At 35.4% G+C, this 6,684-nt stretch overlaps 2 long non-coding RNA genes across 2 annotated transcripts; one reads left to right on the top strand and one right to left on the bottom strand.

Moving 5' to 3' along the window:
* Positions 1-893: 893 nt before the first annotated feature.
* Positions 894-5,083, bottom strand: LOC148909116 (uncharacterized). The gene is made up of 3 exons (XR_016120432.1): positions 5,003-5,083; positions 1,133-1,251; positions 894-949 (listed from the first exon to the last, which is right to left on the bottom strand). It is a non-coding gene; the product is annotated as an uncharacterized LOC148909116 (long non-coding RNA).
* On the top strand, positions 1,046-6,205 carry LOC148909115 (uncharacterized). The gene is made up of 4 exons (XR_016120431.1): positions 1,046-1,353; positions 5,161-5,298; positions 5,537-5,591; positions 5,758-6,205. It is a non-coding gene; the product is annotated as an uncharacterized LOC148909115 (long non-coding RNA).
* The last annotated feature ends 479 nt before the right edge of the window (positions 6,206-6,684 follow it).

Raw genomic sequence — 6,684 nt, 5'->3', positions numbered from 1 at the left:
CACTTTGCGTTGTCTGTTCTTGATTTGATTTCAGAGATAAAGTTAAACCCAGTTGTAATTGACCAAAGTTTAGAGGGATTTTACTTCATAATAAGACTCTTAGTCTGTTTTTCTCCTTTCTACTATTATGAAGTATGTTATCAATGCATGATTTTTCCTAGATTTCCTAGCATATTGCTAGATAATGCCATTGAAAACCTCAAGTAAAATCCCTCTTATTACAGATTGTAATTTTTGGAAAAGTTTTTTATGAAATTTGAAATTGATGTTTTAGCAAACTCATTTGATTACAAATTGAAACGCTACCAAATACTTTAAAGTTTACAAGTTTTGAAATCAAAGTATATTCTTAATAACATGAAAAGCCTATGCATATGCATTTTGAGATCAAGCTTATACTTGAAAAAAGAAATCCATGGTCAATTACAACTGGGTTTAACTCACAAAGGGGGGAGGGGATAAGCAGTATATTGGGGGGGGGGGGTGAAGTCTTATACTGGGGGGAGGGGACTACTTGTATTGGGGGGAGGGAATGCTTGTAAGGGGGGAGGGTACTCTATAGGGAGGGAGGGGACATTGTGTTATATTTTAGTGTATAAATAACATATACTTTGTGTATTTTCAGGCAGTGTGACTTGGGATTTTAAGGTAAGCATCTTGGTTTTTGACTTAGAATTTTCTAGGAGTCTGGAAACAAGTGGGCACTTAGGATATTTTTGGTAAGTTGCCAAAATAGACTTAGAAATTTTTTCACCTTGTAAGTTGTTTGATGTTATTAGTTGTGTTTGAAATAAAGTCTTGATTTGGACTTAGTGGTTTTCCTTTGTTTTTTAATGTATTCCATCTTTACCCTCTCCACGCCCTTTTTGGACTTGTAAAAAAATACCTCCCCGAGAGCTTGGCAGCATCAATACATTCACATGTGGCCTTGACTAGTGTGGCTGACAAGCTGATGAAAAAAATACATAACAAATACCATTAAACAACATGTCTTAGATGTATTAGTTTGGTTTATTAGCAAAAATATTGGGGGTGAGGGGTGGGGTGAAAAACAACTGATCAAGTACTTAGTCACAACAGTTTCAAACCCTGAAATATTTATGCCTTTGTAGTATAATGTATTAATACATACCTGATAATCAACAATAAGCTGCTCCTTAGAATGTTGTGAAGGAACCAAAGGCACTGACCAGAGCTTGACAGCATCAATACTGTACATTCAAATGTAGCTTGACTAAAGTGGCTGACAAGCTGATGAAAACAAACAACAAATACTGATAAACAATCTGTTTTGAGATGTACTGTTTGGATTAAAAACAAAAGATGCAACACAAATAACCTTATCATCATATGGTAATTAAGTACTAAGTCACTGACTTTGAAATGATTGATATACCGAGATGCAAAAACATTGTTGGGTTCAAAAAGAAGATTGTACTGACTGAAAAGTATTTTGGGAATGATATGGTAATATAGTTTTGATGTATTGAATTCAAGATACAGTCAAGATGTTTTGCTTATAGAAATTGAGTGCATACTGTGTAAGTAATATATACAATGTAAGCAAGCAGCTAATCTTGTACAAGCAACATGCCAGCCATTGTAAAGCCCATACAGAGCAAATGTGAATAATAATAATAATATAATAATATAATTTATTTATATAGCGCTCATCTCCAAAATTGTCCAAGGCGCTTCACAAAAAATTACAATAGAATATTTACAATAGTTACAAAATGCTTACCTATTGATTATGAATAAAATGTAAATATTTAAAAAATAAAACTAATTAATAATTGCAATATATAAAACAAATCTAAGTCACGTAGTCTTAAATATACTCCTTATTATTAAGAAAAAGAGAAAATAAATGTGTCTTAAGTCTATTTTTAAAACTAGCAACTGTTGAACTTAAACGAATCTCTAAGGGAAGCCTATTCCACAGTCTTGGAGCAGAAAAGGAGAAGGATCTGAAACCATAAGTATTAAGCCTAGCTTTAGGCTCAACGAGGAGTTTATTAGAGACAGAGCGTAGAGAATAACTGGAGGAGCGATAGGTCAAAAGATCAGACAAATATGAAGGAGCAAGGCCATTCAAGGCCTTGTAAGTTAACAGCAGCAGCTTAAAAATGACTCGGTAGTGAACAGGTAACCAGTGAAGATCAACCAGCACAGGAGTGATATGATCGAATTTCTTAGTGAAGGTGACAATACGAGCTGCAGAGTTCTGTATTCTTTGCAACCTCTCAACAAGATATTTAGGTAATCCATACAAGAGAGCATTGCAATAGTCAAGTTTAGAAGAAATAAAAGCATGAATAACTGTCTGAGCAGAATCAACGGTTAAATATTTACGAATAGCAGACAGATTCCTTAGGTGGAAGTAGGAGGATTTACAGATATTGCTAACTTGGAGTTCACCAGTCATACGGTCATCAAAAACCACTCCAAGATTAACAGCTGATAAACAAGGGACAATTATGTTCCCGCAGACTTGAATCTCAGTCAACAAAGGACAGTCTTGAAACCTAGAGTGGATACACATCAGCTCCGTTTTATCGTGTTTTAACTTCAGTCCATTAACAAGCATCCATTCAGAAATATCAGATAGACACTCTTCTAAAGATTGCCTAGATTGAGCAAACTGATCATTGCCTTTAAAAGATAAATAAAGCTGAGAATCATCGGCGTAAAAATGATAACTGAGATTATGTCGCTTAAGAATATCTGCCAGTGGAGATGTGTAAAGCAAGTAAAGAACCGGGCCTAGTACAGAGCCTTGCGGTACCCCAACATCAAGATTGCAAAGGGAAGATGAACATTCATTAATACCTACAAATTGCTTCCTATTAGACAGGTAGGATCTAAACCAGCTTAAAACAACATCACCAATACCAAACCGATTAGCAAGTCTATCCAGTAAAGTATCATGAACGACAGTATCAAAAGCAGCTGACATATCAAGAAAAATAAGGATGACACAGTTACCAGCATCAATAGATTGAAGGATGTCGTTATGAATTAGAACCAAAGCTGTCTCAGTACTATGCATGGCTTTGTAAGCCGACTGAAGTGGATCGTGCAGATTATATTTAGTTAAATAATCATTCAACTGATGAGCAACAGCCTTTTCAATTAGTTTAGAGATAAATGGTAGATTAGAAACAGGTCGAAAATTAGAAAAAACTTCAAAGTCAGCATTCGGTTTTTTAAGAATAGGTGTCAATTTAGCAATCTTGAGAGAATCAGGAAATACGCCCTGGGAGAGAGATAGATTAATAATATTTATAAACACTGGAATTAAAAGATCAAGACATTCCATAAGAAGAGAAGCAGGAATAGGGTCTAGGCTACATGACTTAGCTGTGGACCCAACTAAATGTGAAACCTCATCATAGCCTAGAGTGTCGAAATTTTGAAAAACAGAAGAACAATTAACAGGATCTGGTTGGAGTCGATGCTGAACAGGAAGAATTTTAAAAATGTCCTGTCTGATACGCTCAATCTTATTAGAAAAGAACTGGATGAAAGAATTTGCCAGACAGGTGTCGTCAGAACTGGGAGGATACTGTAAGCTTTGTTTAGGCTGGAGTAGCCCGGACACAATCTTAAAAAGAGCACGTTGGTCATTTCCATTATCGGCGATAACACTACTGAAAAACTGCTGTTTAGAAGAAAACAGCATCTTGTTAACAACAGCGCATTGCCTAGAAAATAGTACTTTGTCTGAAGCAAGTCCTGTCGCTCTCCAACGACGTTCATACCTTCGCCTCAACTTTTTCTGAGAGTCAATTTCATGGTTGTACCAGGGCGCTTTTTTAGTTCGGACAGTAATGGCCTTACGCTTAAGCGGAGCATGAGAATCAATCGCAGAGGAAAGTGCATCATGATAATGAGATACCAGCTTAGACAGATCAGAATTGTCAACATGAGCAAAAGCACCACTAATTTCGCACCTAAATGATTCAAGACAGATAGATTTCAAATTACGAAAAGAAATAACTTTTGTTTTGTTAAGAGGCTTGACAAGATCTAAGTGACAAAGAACAGGACAATGGTCAGAAATGATTATATCGGACATGTGAATGTCAGATAGTAAAGAATCATCAGAGCGAGTAATCATCAGATCAAGAGTATGACCACTATGGAAAGTAGAACAAAGAACATGCTGTTTAAGGTCGAAAGAGTCCAGAAGGTCCAGAAACCTCCTTGCTGAAGGATCATTGACATCATTAACATGGAAATTGAAGTCTCCCAGAAGGAGTATGGTTTCAGGAAAAAGTACAACTTGCTCCAAAAAATCAGAAAATTCTTCAAGAAATGCCGAAACTGACAAGCCGTTAACTTGTGAAGGCGGTGGACGATAGATGACAAAAATCCTGACCTTAGTTAAATTAGTTAATAAAATTTCAAGGCATTCGAATGATGAAAATGAGTGACAAAGTTCCTTTTTAATTTGAAGATTGTCCCTATAAAGAAGGCCAACACCTCCACCACGCATATTGTTCTCTCTATTCTATAATTATTGTCTACAGGGGCAAAGCCAGGAGTTTTCTTCAAAGGGGGGGCCTTTTTGTTTGGGCCCCTGAAATGGTGAACCAAAAAAAGAACAGGCATCATGTTTCACGTTTTATTTTTGCAAAAACAAATTAACATATATCGAGGGAGGGTGTAATGGCCCCCTAAGCTCCCATGGCGACGCCCCTGGTATATCAAATGTCTAGGAGTATAATTTCATGATATACTAAAAGTTTTGAAATTTCAGTGAGTTTGACAGAGAAAATGTATGTTAAAGTGGAATGTAAATGAGAATGGCAGACTAGCTATGGTTGAGTGATTTCTATTGTATTTTTACTCATAAAATATTCATGATATAAAATATTTTAATATTAATCTGCTTCCCATGTTCCATTTTGGTCTTAACTTTTACAAGCAATTTTTTGAACCCAACAATGATTTTACATTAAAGTATATATGCCCAACATAATTAATTAATACATACCTCTAATGATCAGTACCCCTTGGAATGTGGTCATATTATGAAGGTCATAGGGTCATCACCAGGTTACCACATTAATTATCATCTTGATAATGAGGTCAATACTAATACATTAACAAGGTGAGCCCATATTGTTATCAAAGTTTTTTGCTTCTTTTAAGGCAGTAAATCCATGGTTAGCTTGCTGGTTGGTGTGCATATATTGGTTAGAGTCAAGGTGCAGTGTGACTATCAGGCTCAGATGTCAAGAAACGACGGCCATCTTGTTACAGGCTCAATCGACGGTTTTACGAAGAAATGTACATGAATTTTTTTTTTCGACTGCAATACAAAAAGAATAGAGATTAAGACATTAATATTTAGGATTTAGGGAGAAAATGGTTTGAAACTTTTACAAAATAACAAGTTTCGTACAACGTTAAAAACCGAATTTTCAAAATATATAAAAAAATGAAAATATTCTTAAGCTAAGTTTGCAAACTGTTTCAAAACTTACTAAAATTGTTTATTTATGACAAATATCATTGTTTCTTGCAGAAAAAGTTGAATTTCCAGGGTTCAAAGTTAACACGTGTTATGGCGGACGAAGCCGGTGAGTCGAACATTTGAAATCTACAAACTCGTCAAAAATACAGCAAAATGCAAGAAAGACGCAGAAAAAAACGATCTAATTCTTACCTTTCATAGTTCTCGTGTACTTGTTTCTCTGTTAGGTCCAGCACGAGATTATAACCATCTTTGTTCTTGTACAATTTCAGCCAAAAAGTCCATCATGTATTTGCACCCGTTGAAACACATCCACAACGAGCAGCAGCGTGCAACAAATGAAGAGGTGACATGCACAGGGACTGGATACTAGCATTTTACACAGGGATCCCGCAAAAACCGGACTTTTTGGCGAAAAAATAAGCAAAATTTAACAGTTTTCGAGCAATATTTTTCGCCCAAAACGCGTAAAATGGGCAGAAAAGACTATATTAAGACTCTACGAAGTCTAAAACTGCCTAAAAGGGCTTGTTTTAGGCAAAAAATGAAAATATGTTAATTAGTCACGTGATATGTCACGTGACCCCCAATTTGTGTATTTTTTTGCTCGTTTTTTCACTTTTATATGACAGAAAAAAATTTTCGGGGGGTTTGAGTTCATTTTACTTTCTTGTAATTTTATCAATTAACGCAGATTGTAATAAAAGAACATTGAACTTTTATTGTCTGATGTATTGTCTTTGACCCATTATTGTTGGACACCCTTGAAAACAGAAAACGAGAAAAATAAAACAACAGTTGAAAAATGCCTTTATTATTGAGACACTAGACCAGAAGAATAAAGTACACCCGGAGACAATAATGAACAAAGATTTCAAGACGCATGCAGCATCAACATTTTTTATTACACTTTGAACTATGAAGTTTATTAACTCTTGACAATCGTGTCAATTCATATGTACTTGAGAAATATCATGATTAAACCGTATTAACTTTTGAGACAGTACGACTGCAGTTTTGAAAGTAATTTATTGATAGCGTGACTGCAGTGATCAAGACTCTAATTGAGTCAAAAGCTCAACAAATTGCTTTCCAAACCAGTTGTCTGTGTCTCAAAAGTTTGACAATTATGAAAATTCATCTTTGCTTGAGAACTATTATGATTAACCGTATAAACTTTTGAGACAGTACAGACTGCA

The sequence above is a fragment of the Actinia tenebrosa genome, unplaced genomic scaffold, assembly GCF_029948245.1.
Source record: "Actinia tenebrosa isolate PJP-AT-01 unplaced genomic scaffold, QUT_ActTen_1.0 PGA_scaffold2__45_contigs__length_23673736, whole genome shotgun sequence".
In the NCBI taxonomy this organism is placed as follows: domain Eukaryota; kingdom Metazoa; phylum Cnidaria; class Anthozoa; order Actiniaria; family Actiniidae; genus Actinia; species Actinia tenebrosa.
Note: the sequence above shows the minus strand (reverse complement) of the source record. Positions and strands in the feature narration are given on the sequence as shown.